A 15,567-nucleotide genomic window follows, 5' to 3' on the forward strand; every position below is an offset into this window, starting at 1 on the left:
TCAGATCTTCAGAGGTTCTTCTGCAGTTTTCTCAGCGGTGCTACCGTCTCGCCGCTCTGTATAAAGATCTGATCTGTGGAGGCTGCAAAAATAACTGTCCGTTCAACAGGTTCAACATGTTCTCCCATCTCAGGACCTTCAGAAGTGCTTTAGAGATCCAGCTGGGTTCTTCTTTACCTCCCTGATTTGGGAAGGTTAAGAGTCGTACCAAAGTTCTTCTCTATCAGAAGAATTAAGGAGATGGTGGTGCTGGACATTTAGATCCTTAAATATGGTTTGATATTCTTGCCATGATGTGATAGAGGAGGTTCAGAAGTGGTTCCTCAGGCCTGGTGGTTCTTCAGACCTGGTGGTTCCTCAGGCCTGGTGGTTCGTAAGACCTGGTGGTTCCTTAGACCTCCTGACTTTGTTCTCACATTATTTTAATGTTAAATGAATTAAATTCATCATTTAATTTGCACTTAATCACCCGACATAAAAAAACGAATGTTTAACAATTAAAAAGTAAAACCTCAAAAATATTGGACATTTTATTCAGAAGTCTGTGGACACCACTTTGACAGCGATTACAGCTGCAGGTCACTTGGATGCGTCTCTACAAGCTTCACACATCTGGATTTAGGCTGTTTACCCCGTTCGTCAAGCCAGATCCTCTCAAAATCCGTCCGATTGGATGACGGGCGTCTGTGAACTGCTTCTGGTCTCTCTATATATGTTGTGGGTTTTGGTCGAGTCGCTTTAGTACATTCGGAGATTCGCCTCGAAGCCGCTCCGGCTCTCAGACGAGCTCATGATCAGGCGTCCCAATACTTTTGGCCCTGTAGTGTACACAGTAAAAACAGAACTGTTCTGGGGTCAGTGAGTTTACGTTATCAGCATGCTTTATCCAAAGTACTGTGACAGTATACAGTGTAAACAATTGAGGGTTAAGGGCCTCGCTCAAGGGCCCAACAGAGGCAACCTGGTAGTGGTGGGGCTTGAACCAGCAACCTCCTGATTACTAGTCCAGTACCCTAACCACTAGGCTACAGCGGTTCATGTTTTGTTTTGATTATAACGTGTTTAGAGGAAGGATTTGGGTTTCTGTGCCACCACACGCGACACCGTCCACAGTCCAGCCAGCTTTAGAGTGACGTGGGTGAAGAGGCTGCTGATGAATCATCGACTGTCCATATATTTATGATGCAGCAGATTTCTGAGAGGCTTACAATAAAATAACTTTCTGATCCTTAAATTAAAGTAAAAGTCGAGCTCGGCTGAAGGGCGGCGGCGTCTCTCAGATATTCAGCTGCTCGTTAAGCTTGATGGTGACGGCTTTGACCTCACAGTATTCCGCCAGCGCGTACTCGCCCCTGCACACAGAGCGCCGCTACGGTTAGCATCTCACCACCGCCGCAGCGGTACAAACCACACAACAGATTAGCTTCTCATAACGACTGAAAATGGAACCACGATCAAACAATATCAGCACCCATTAAAAACAGGAACAAAAAAACCCAGATCTTCTAGTTCACATCAGAGGGAGGAACCGTCGGGCGTTTGGGCGTCGCCTCGGTCACTAAAATTGTTCCTCAGGCTAATCAGAAAAACAGAATCTGATTGGTTCTCCATCTGAGGAACATAAAATGGATTTTTAGGCCCAGCAGAAGGACGAGGAGCTCGTTCTGGCCACTCCACCAATGTTTCCTTACACAGAGCATGAAAAATAAAATAAAATAGTGTTTGAGGTCATGGGTTCGAATCTCAGCAGTGCTACCAACCTGGCCAGGTGTCCAACAGACACATATTGGTGAGCACAGCGTGTCTCTCCTTATGCAAACCCACAGGTACAGTGTGTGTGGTCTGAGGCTCTATTTAACCAGAATGTAAGTGGAACGAGTGGGTTGATACACACTCAGGAACTGGATATGACTAAAAAGGTAACAGGCAATCTGGGAGAAAATCCTCTCAGTTCTGAAATCGGTTCCATTTTCAGTCACTTGAATTCTTTAGGTTTAATAATAAGAGCAGAATTGAGGGACACTCACAGCTCTCGTCCGTTCCCCTACATCTTATAACCACCGAACGGAGTCTGGGCATGGAGGGCGTTATAACAGTTCACCCTAAAACCAGATTAAACACAATCATCACCCTGATAGTGTTCCATCTCCGACTGTATTCACTCACACACGACGGTTCCTCAGCCCGACGGTACGATCACTCACCACACGGTGCCAGCCTCCAGCGCAGCAGAGACACTCAGTGCCCGCTCCACACTCCGGTTAAACATCGCCGCTGCCATGTCGTACTGGGTACTGTTCGCCCGCTCGATCAACTCCTCCTGAATCTTAAACTTCTAAATACACTGAACCGGCCCAAAGATCTACAACATCAAGGTTAATTATATTATTATTATATTTATTATTATTATCATCATTATCATTATTATATTTATTATTATTATATTATCATTTCTATATTTATTAATATTATATTTATTATTATTATTATTAGCTGAGCGGTGTGTGTGGTTCTCTGTGTGTTTTGTCTCTGTTTCAGGATCTTTTATTTGAAAAGCTGCGTGTAGAACAGAGAAAGTAAAAGACGACACACAGTGGAGTGAAAGGCTGAACGACGGACGTCTATAAGAAGCAGCTTGTTTACAGCTTCTCTCGCTTACGGCCACACCACCCTGAGAGAACCCCTGATCTCGTCCCATCTCGGAAGCTAAGCAGGGTCGGGCCTGGTTAGTTCTTGGATGGGAGACCACCTGGGAATACCAGGTGCTGTAAGCTTTTATCCACACACACCCACCTTCACTCCAAACCTCCTGTTACACACTGACCCAGCGGCTTTTTCTTCATCAAAGCTACACAATGACACAAAGATCAGCTCAAACTTTCATTCTTACTACAGTAAAACACATTCAACTGACTTTCAAAGTGAAGTTCCAAATGTTGTACATCGTCTTCATCTAGTGGTGCTAGAAATAAAAATTAATTAAAATAAGTGAAATGTTTATTTTGTACTTTGGTTTTATATTATTTGTACAAACATTTGTTTTATGCAACTTTAAACCTGTAATAAAAGATGAACATTTTAAATGTGTCTTTATTTGCTTTAACTAAGCTAAAGTTTTTAACAGGGATAAAAATGACAGTTTGTGTAGCAGGGCTGGAGACACCTCACTATTGAAGTGGAAGGTAAACCCACACTCCTGCAAGAATGGAAATAGTAAGTAAGTACAATGTTTTTATAAATCTATAAAACTACTTCCACTGAACAAAGTACACAGCATTCATATGAAGAACAAAACACAGACCTCAAATAACACGGTATGTTATTTGGTATTTGGTAATGTAAGGTATGAACTTACATTGTAGAAAAGAAAAACAAGCCAGTAGCAGCAGTGTGAACATTAAACCATTTACAGAAGAGTCATTAAGTTTGGCAAATTAAAATAATGGCATGTTTGGAGTTGAACAGCAGCTTAGCATTAATAAATCTCCATTAGCCCTGTATCTCTCAGGTAGCTTTAGAGAGGACTACAGTCAGTCCTAGACGTTCTTCCAAGCAGTTCCTCTAATGTCATGTTTAGTTCTCCAACATGCTTCTCTAACTCTGTTCTTTCTTTCTTAGACCTTTTACAATCTGATCATCTGAGTTTGATTCCTGTGTATTACAGTGTTTACAGAGTCCAGATACAATTTATCTCCAGTGTGAATGCGCTGGTGTAATTTGAGATGACAATGTTGATGAAAACTCTGAGATCCACACTGAGATCACTGATACGGCTTCTCTCCAGTGTAAATGCGCTGGTGTATTTTATGGTCACTTTGTATATTAAAGCTTTTCTCACACAGAGCACTGATACGGTTTCTCTCCAGTGTGAATGCGCTGGTGTAATTAACTCGATTCTGCCACCTTTATACGCCCTGCATAAACTGGCAGATAGATAACTCCTCCACCAATCACCACGCTGTAGAAGATGTTTAGTTCAACTCTGTTTAATGGCAAACTGGAAGTAGGGTAAAACTACAAGAAGTAAAAACAAAACGTTTATAAACTTCAGCACATCAAGACATGAATATCAAATGATATTTCAGTTTAAAGTCCATATGCATATTATTCCAAGTTATGCATTTCAATACTGATAAGCCAACATGTGCAAATTCATTAAACTTAATGCATCATCAATACTCTTAATAAACATCAAGTAAAATGTCTATTAACAAATAAACATACCCACAATGCATCCACAGACATGAAATGAACTTCACGAGGCTCTATTACATTCTTGTGCACGAATCGCTTCACTTAGCGAACCGCTACTATGAATCATCATCAGTTACCAAATGACTCTTAAACAAACAGTAAACATTTACCACATGAACTGTATTAACAGCACAAACTCTGTTGATTAAAATCTAGTACAGACTCTGTTAGTATTTGATTCCAGATGCAGATAATGTTTCTCTCCACTGTGAATGCGCTGGTGTATTTTAAGCTCACTCTTTATATTAAAACTCTTTCCACACTGTGAGCACTGATATGGTTTCTCTCCAGTGTGAATGTGCTGGTGTCTTTTGAAAGCACTCTGTTGATTAAAACTCTTCCCACACTGTGAGCACTGATACGGTCTCTCTCCAGTGTGAATGTGCTGGTGTCTTTTGAAAGCACTCTGTTGATTAAAACTCTTTCCACACTGTGAGCACTGATATGGTTTCTCTCCAGTGTGAATGCGCTGGTGAGGTGTGAGAGCACCCTGAGTCCTGAAGCTCTTTCCACACTGTGAGCACTGATACGGTTTCTCTCCTGTGTGATTGCGCTGGTGTATCTTGAGAGCACTCAGGCACTTGAAGCTCTTCCCACACTGTGAGCACTGATACGGTTTCTCTCCACTGTGAATGCGCTGGTGTACTTTGAGCTCAGTCTTTGTATTAAAACTCTTTCCACACTGTGAGCACTGATACGGTTTCTCTCCAGTGTGAATGCGCTGGTGGATTTTGAGCTTACTCTGTGAATTAAAACTCTTCTTACATTGTGAGCACTGATACGGTTTTTTTCCAGTGTGAATGTGCTGGTGTATTTTGAGACGACACTGGTACCTGAAGCTCCTCCCACACTGTGAGCAGACGTTTCCTTCTTCCTGTGTGGGACTGAGAGACGTGTTAATGCTGACAGTACCAGAGGACGTTTGGCAGCAGAAATCCTTGTTCAGTTCTGAAGCAGAAAATAATCAAATACATTTATAACATTATAAATAATCAAATACATTTATAACATTATAAATCATCTAATACATTTATAACATTATAAATCATCTAATACATTTATAACATTATAAATCATCAAATACATTTATAACAATATAAATCATCAAATACATTTATAACATTATAAATAATCAAATACATTTATAACATTATAAATCATCTAATACATTTATAACATTATAAATAATCTAATACATTTATAACATTATAAATCATCAAATACATTTATAACATTATAAATCATCAAATACATTTATAACATTATAAGTCATCAAATACATTTATAACATTATAAATAATCTAATACATTTATAACATTATAAATCATCTAAAACATTTATAACATTATAAATAATCTAATACATTTATAACATTATAAATAATCTAATACATTTATAACATTATAAATAATCTAATACATTTATAACATTATAAATAATCTAATACATTTATAACATTATAAATCATCAAATACATTTATAACATTATAAATCATCAAATACATTTATAACATTATAAATAATCTAATACATTTTTAACATTATAAATCATCAAATACATTTATAACATTATAAATAATCTAATACATTTATAACATTATAAATAATAAATACATTTATAACATTATAAATAATCAAATACATTTATAACATTATAAATAATCAAATACATTTATAACATTATAAATCATCAAATACATTTATAACATTATAAATCATCAAATACATTTTTAACATTATAAATCATCAAATACATTTATAACATTATAAATAATCAAATACATTTATAACATTATAAATCATCAAATACATTTATAACATTATAAATAATCAAATACATTTATAACATTATAAATCATCAAATACATTTATAACATTATAAATCATCAAATACATTTATAACATTATAAATCATCAAATACATTTATAACATTATAAATCATCAAATACATTTATAACATTATGAATAATCAAATACATTTTTAACATTATAAATCATCAAATACATTTATAACATTATAAATCATCAAATACATTTATAACATTATAAATAATCAAATACATTTATAACATTATAAATCATCAAATACATTTATAACATTATAAATCATCAAATACATTTATAACATTATAAATAATCAAATACATTTATAACATTATAAATCATCAAATACATTTATAACATTATAAATCATCAAATACATTTATAACATTATAAATCATCAAATACATTTTTAACATTATAAATCATCAAATACATTTTTAACATTATAAATCATCAAATACATTTATAACATTATAAATAATCAAATACATTTATAACATTATAAATAATAAAATACATTTATAACATTATAAATAATCAAATACATTTTTAACATTATAAATCATCAAATACATTTATAACATTATAAATAATCAAATACATTTATAACATTATAAATCATCAAATACATTTATAACATTATAAATCATCAAATACATTTATAACATTATAAATCATCAAATACATTTATAACATTATAAATCATCAAATACATTTATAACATTATAAATAATCAAATACATTTATAACATTATAAATAATAAAATACATTTTTAACATTATAAATCATCAAATACATTTATAACATTATAAATAATCAAATACATTTATAACATTATAAATCATCAAATACATTTATAACATTATAAATCATCAAATACATTTATAACATTATAAATCATCAAATACATTTATAACATTATAAATAATCAAATACATTTATAACATTATAAATAATAAAATACATTTATAACATTATAAATAATCAAATACATTTATAACATTATAAATCATCAAATACATTTATAACATTATAAATCATCAAATACATTTATAACATTATAAATCATCAAATACATTTATAACATTATAAATAATAAAATACATTTATAACATTATAAATAATCAAATACATTTTTAACATTATAAATCATCAAATACATTTATAACATTATAAATAATCAAATACATTTATAACATTATAAATCATCAAATACATTTATAACATTATAAATCATCAAATACATTTATAACATTATAAATCATCAAATACATTTATAACATTATAAATCATCAAATACATTTTTAACATTATAAATCATCAAATACATTTATAACATTATAAATAATCAAATACATTTATAACATTATAAATCATCAAATACATTTATAACATTATAAATAATCAAATACATTTATAACATTATAAATCATCAAATACATTTATAACATTATAAATCATCAAATACATTTTTAACATTATAAATCATCAAATACATTTATAACATTATAAATCATCAAATACATTTATAACATTATAAATCATCAAATACATTTATAACATTATAAATCATCAAATACATTTATAACATTATAAATCATCAAATACATTTATAACATTATAAATCATCTAATACATTTATAACATTATAAATAATCTAATACATTTATAACATTATAAATAATCAAATACATTTATAACATTATAAATAATCAAATACATTTATAACATTATAAATCATCTAATACATTTATAACATTATAAATAATCTAATACATTTATAACATTATAAATAATCAAATACATTTATAACATTATAAATCATCAAATACATTTATAACATTATAAATCATCAAATACATTTATAACATTATAAATAATCTAATACATTTATAACATTATAAATAATCTAATACATTTATAACATTATAAATCATCAAATACATTTATAACATTATAAATCATCAAATACATTTATAACATTATAAGTCATCAAATACATTTATAACATTATAAATAATCTAATACATTTATAACATTATAAATCATCTAAAACATTTATAACATTATAAATAATCTAATACATTTATAACATTATAAATAATCTAATACATTTATAACATTATAAATAATCTAATACATTTATAACATTATAAATCATCAAATACATTTATAACATTATAAATCATCAAATACATTTATAACATTATAAATAATCTAATACATTTTTAACATTATAAATCATCAAATACATTTATAACATTATAAATAATCTAATACATTTATAACATTATAAATAATAAATACATTTATAACATTATAAATAATCAAATACATTTATAACATTATAAATAATCAAATACATTTATAACATTATAAATAATCAAATACATTTATAACATTATAAATCATCAAATACATTTATAACATTATAAATCATCAAATACATTTTTAACATTATAAATCATCAAATACATTTATAACATTATAAATAATCAAATACATTTATAACATTATAAATCATCAAATACATTTATAACATTATAAATAATCAAATAAATTTTTAACATTATAAATCATCAAATACATTTATAACATTATAAATCATCAAATACATTTATAACATTATAAATAATCAAATACATTTATAACATTATAAATCATCAAATACATTTATAACATTATAAATAATCAAATACATTTATAACATTATAAATAATCAAATACATTTATAACATTATAAATCATCAAATACATTTATAACATTATAAATCATCAAATACATTTTTAACATTATAAATCATCAAATACATTTATAACATTATAAATCATCAAATACATTTATAACATTATAAATCATCAAATACATTTATAACATTATAAATCATCAAATACATTTATAACATTATAAATCATCAAATACATTTATAACATTATAAATAATCAAATACATTTATAACATTATAAATAATCAAATACATTTATAACATTATAAATAATCAAATACATTTATAACATTATAAATCATCAAATACATTTATAACATTATAAATAATCAAATACATTTATAACATTATAAATAATCAAATACATTTATAACATTATAAATCATCAAATACATTTATAACATTATAAATCATCAAATACATTTTTAACATTATAAATCATCAAATACATTTATAACATTATAAATCATCAAATACATTTATAACATTATAAATCATCAAATACATTTATAACATTATAAATCATCAAATACATTTATAACATTATAAATAATCAAATACATTTTTAACATTATAAATCATCAAATACATTTATAACATTATAAATAATCAAATACATTTATAACATTATAAATAATCAAATACATTTATAACATTATAAATCATCAAATACATTTATAACATTATAAATCATCAAATACATTTTTAACATTATAAATCATCAAATACATTTATAACATTATAAATAATCAAATACATTTATAACATTATAAATCATCAAATACATTTATAACATTATAAATCATCAAATACATTTATAACATTATAAATCATCAAATACATTTTTAACATTATAAATCATCAAATACATTTTTAACATTATAAATCATCAAATACATTTTTAACATTATAAATCATCAAATACATTTATAACATTATAAATAATCAAATACATTTATAACATTATAAATAATAAAATACATTTATAACATTATAAATAATCAAATACATTTTTAACATTATAAATCATCAAATACATTTATAACATTATAAATAATCAAATACATTTATAACATTATAAATCATCAAATACATTTATAACATTATAAATCATCAAATACATTTATAACATTATAAATCATCAAATACATTTATAACATTATAAATAATCAAATACATTTATAACATTATAAATAATAAAATACATTTATAACATTATAAATAATCAAATACATTTTTAACATTATAAATCATCAAATACATTTATAACATTATAAATAATCAAATACATTTATAACATTATAAATAATCAAATACATTTATAACATTATAAATCATCAAATACATTTATAACATTATAAATAATCAAATACATTTATAACATTATAAATCATCAAATACATTTATAACATTATAAATAATCAAATACATTTATAACATTATAAATAATAAAATACATTTATAACATTATAAATAATCAAATACATTTATAACATTATAAATCATCAAATACATTTATAACATTATAAATCATCAAATACATTTATAACATTATAAATAATCAAATACATTTATAACATTATAAATAATAAAATACATTTATAACATTATAAATAATCAAATACATTTTTAACATTATAAATCATCAAATACATTTATAACATTATAAATCATCAAATACATTTATAACATTATAAATCATCAAATACATTTATAACATTATAAATCATCAAATACATTTATAACATTATAAATCATCAAATACATTTATAACATTATAAATCATCAAATACATTTTTAACATTATAAATCATCAAATACATTTATAACATTATAAATAATCAAATACATTTATAACATTATAAATAATAAAATACATTTATAACATTATAAATCATCAAATACATTTATAACATTATAAATCATCAAATACATTTATAACATTATAAATCATCAAATACATTTTTAACATTATAAATCATCAAATACATTTATAACATTATAAATCATCAAATACATTTATAACATTATAAATCATCAAATACATTTATAACATTATAAATAATCAAATACATTTATAACATTATAAATCATCTAATACATTTATAACATTATAAATAATCTAATACATTTATAACATTATAAATAATCAAATACATTTATAACATTATAAATAATCAAATACATTTATAACATTATAAATCATCTAATACATTTATAACATTATAAATAATCTAATACATTTATAACATTATAAATCATCAAATACATTTATAACATTATAAATCATCAAATACATTTATAACATTATAAGTCATCAAATACATTTATAACATTATAAATAATCTAATACATTTATAACATTATAAATCATCTAAAACATTTATAACATTATAAATAATCTAATACATTTATAACATTATAAATAATCTAATACATTTATAACATTATAAATAATCTAATACATTTATAACATTATAAATCATCAAATACATTTATAACATTATAAATCATCAAATACATTTATAACATTATAAATAATCTAATACATTTTTAACATTATAAATCATCAAATACATTTATAACATTATAAATAATCTAATACATTTATAACATTATAAATAATAAATACATTTATAACATTATAAATAATCAAATACATTTATAACATTATAAATAATCAAATACATTTATAACATTATAAATAATCAAATACATTTATAACATTATAAATCATCAAATACATTTATAACATTATAAATCATCAAATACATTTTTAACATTATAAATCATCAAATACATTTATAACATTATAAATAATCAAATACATTTATAACATTATAAATCATCAAATACATTTATAACATTATAAATCATCAAATAAATTTTTAACATTATAAATCATCAAATACATTTATAACATTATAAATCATCAAATACATTTATAACATTATAAATAATCAAATACATTTATAACATTATAAATCATCAAATACATTTATAACATTATAAATAATCAAATACATTTATAACATTATAAATCATCAAATACATTTATAACATTATAAATCATCAAATACATTTTTAACATTATAAATCATCAAATACATTTATAACATTATAAATCATCAAATACATTTATAACATTATAAATCATCAAATACATTTATAACATTATAAATCATCAAATACATTTATAACATTATAAATAATCAAATACATTTTTAACATTATAAATCATCAAATACATTTATAACATTATAAATAATCAAATACATTTATAACATTATAAATAATCAAATACATTTATAACATTATAAATCATCAAATACATTTATAACATTATAAATCATCAAATACATTTTTAACATTATAAATCATCAAATACATTTATAACATTATAAATAATCAAATACATTTATAACATTATAAATCATCAAATACATTTATAACATTATAAATCATCAAATACATTTATAACATTATAAATCATCAAATACATTTTTAACATTATAAATCATCAAATACATTTTTAACATTATAAATCATCAAATACATTTATAACATTATAAATAATCAAATACATTTATAACATTATAAATAATAAAATACATTTATAACATTATAAATAATCAAATACATTTTTAACATTATAAATCATCAAATACATTTATAACATTATAAATAATCAAATACATTTATAACATTATAAATCATCAAATACATTTATAACATTATAAATCATCAAATACATTTATAACATTATAAATCATCAAATACATTTATAACATTATAAATCATCAAATACATTTATAACATTATAAATAATAAAATACATTTATAACATTATAAATAATCAAATACATTTATAACATTATAAATAATCAAATACATTTATAACATTATAAATCATCAAATACATTTATAACATTATAAATCATCAAATACATTTATAACATTATAAATAATCAAATACATTTATAACATTATAAATCATCAAATACATTTATAACATTATAAATCATCAAATACATTTATAACATTATAAATCATCAAATACATTTATAACATTATAAATCATCAAATACATTTATAACATTATAAATAATAAAATACATTTATAACATTATAAATAATCAAATACATTTATAACATTATAAATCATCAAATACATTTATAACATTATAAATCATCAAATACATTTATAACATTATAAATAATCAAATACATTTATAACATTATAAATAATAAAATACATTTATAACATTATAAATAATCAAATACATTTTTAACATTATAAATCATCAAATACATTTATAACATTATAAATAATCAAATACATTTATAACATTATAAATCATCAAATACATTTATAACATTATAAATCATCAAATACATTTATAACATTATAAATCATCAAATACATTTATAACATTATAAATCATCAAATACATTTATAACATTATAAATCATCAAATACATTTATAACATTATAAATAATCAAATACATTTATAACATTATAAATAATAAAATACATTTATAACATTATAAATAATCAAATACATTTTTAACATTATAAATCATCAAATACATTTATAACATTATAAATAATCAAATACATTTATAACATTATAAATAATCAAATACATTTATAACATTATAAATCATCAAATACATTTATAACATTATAAATAATCAAATACATTTATAACATTATAAATCATCAAATACATTTATAACATTATAAATAATCAAATACATTTATAACATTATAAATAATCAAATACATTTATAACATTATAAATAATCAAATACATTTATAACATTATAAATCATCAAATACATTTATAACATTATAAATCATCAAATACATTTATAACATTATAAATAATCAAATACATTTATAACATTATAAATAATAAAATACATTTATAACATTATTGTAAGAAATCCCGACGCTGACTCTCCCTCGGTGACGCGCTCTCTTAGCCCCGCCTTCTAATCTGCGCGCTTGCCATTCACAGGGTGCGGTTCATTAGTTCCGGGTTCTTTCTTTCTCTATTTAAGGTTTCCGTTTTCACTGTTCGAGTGCGAAGTATTTGATTTGCCGTCATACCGAGCGATACCTTTTCCAGTTACCTTTTCTCCTGCTATTTACTTCCGTGTTTATCTACGTCGGGTGAGTGTGTGCGTGTGTGCGTAGTGTGTTCAGTTTTACGTTAGTCTGTGTGTTTCCCAGCGTTCTCCTACACGCGCGCCCCTTCTCCTTTCTCTGTTCTCCTTAGCATTAAGTTAACCTGTGTTTAGGTGTGTGTGTGAACTGTCCTGGTCTCTGTATTGTTGCTCCAGTGTTTTGTTTGTTTAGATCCATAGGTTTCTCACTCCTTTTCCTCTTCCTCTATCGCTGTTTGTTTGGAGCATTGTTTGTACTCACAGGTGTTTTGTGTTTGGCCGGCTGGGGCTGAGTTAGGTCTCACCCTAGCCCGCTCCTCCGGCGCGTCCCTACCTGTGCTTGTGTAGTTCGTCCTGTTTTCTTTTTTCGTTTTCATTAACATTTCTCTCTGTCCTACTAACATCTTCTCTGTCGGTGAACTAACGCTCTCTCTATCTCCCCCTACTAACTCTCTTACTTTTTTCCTATCCCTCGCTCTCCCTGTACTTCTCTCTCACTCTACTTGCTCTCGGTCCCATCCGTTGGCCGCCTCGTTCAGTTCACCACCTCTCTGTCTCTTACTGTCCTATCTAGGTTTTTCTGTTAGTTCTTAGTAACATTGTTTTTTTTTCTCTCCAGTATTTCCTCTTTTCTCTCGTCATCCATTTCTTTGTTATTTTTTGCCCTACTTCCGCCGACCGTATTCTTTTGATTCCTGTTGTACCCTAATAAACATTACGTGTTCTGCATCCTCGTCTCCAGACCACTCATTAAGCAGTATATGACAGAATACTTCGCCTAAAAATATGGAGACGGCGGAACAACTTATCCAGCGCCTTATGAAGCAGATTGACGATCAGGGTAGGGCGATTCAGGCTCTCACCCAACAGGTCCGGAACCTCACCGTGGGGGCCACGGCGGCTCCGCAGGTGCCCACAGCCAGTACCGCACCTGTCAACACCCCCGTCACCGCACAACCCACCACGCTTATCCCCATCCCGGAACCTCCTCCATACTCCGGGGACCCCGAGAGCTGTGAGGAGTTTCTACTTAAATTCTCACTGTTCCTAGCCAGCAGACCGCTCACTCCAGAACGCAATGCCATCGCACTACTTATCTCTAGGCTCACTGGTGAGGCCTCCTCGTGGGCCACGGCCATCTGGCTCACCAATGGTCCCGAAGCCCAGGACTTGCAGCGATTCCTTAAGGCTTTCCGTAGTACGTTCCACCACCCTCGTCATGGCGTCTCGGCCGGGGACGAGCTCCGTCAGCTCACCCAAGGGAAAAGAAGTGTTGCTGAATACTCCCTCAGGTTCCGCACCTTAGCTGCCTCTAGTGGATGGAATGAGACAGCACTTATATCCCAGTTTAAGGCCGGTCTCATACCCAATCTCCAGAAAGAACTAGTTTATCGCTCCTTAAACATGAGCCTCGAGGAACTTATCGAGTTATCCATCCAGCTAGATCACCATGTTTTGTTAGCGACTCAGCACCCGTGTTCCAGTCAGAACCGTCAGCTCCCTAGCACCTCGAGCCACGTACCCATGGAGATGGGTCGTACTCGTCTGACTGAACGGCAGCGAAGAGAACGTCTGAGAAACCATCTT

The 15,567-nt window shown here is 26.8% G+C and overlaps 1 protein-coding gene and 2 pseudogenes across 1 annotated transcript in view; 2 read left to right on the forward strand and 1 right to left on the reverse strand.

Moving 5' to 3' along the window:
- Positions 1–15,567, forward strand: part of LOC134328803 (uncharacterized) — a 450,585-nt gene that overhangs the window by 103,598 nt on the left and 331,420 nt on the right. The window lies entirely within an intron of this gene.
- LOC134329765 (5S ribosomal RNA) lies at positions 2,654–2,774 on the forward strand (annotated as a pseudogene).
- Positions 4,063–15,567, reverse strand: part of LOC134328715 (zinc finger protein 271-like) — a 525,414-nt pseudogene continuing 513,909 nt past the window's right edge.

Source organism: Trichomycterus rosablanca, chromosome 15, assembly GCF_030014385.1.
Source record: "Trichomycterus rosablanca isolate fTriRos1 chromosome 15, fTriRos1.hap1, whole genome shotgun sequence".
Classification (NCBI taxonomy): domain Eukaryota; kingdom Metazoa; phylum Chordata; class Actinopteri; order Siluriformes; family Trichomycteridae; genus Trichomycterus; species Trichomycterus rosablanca.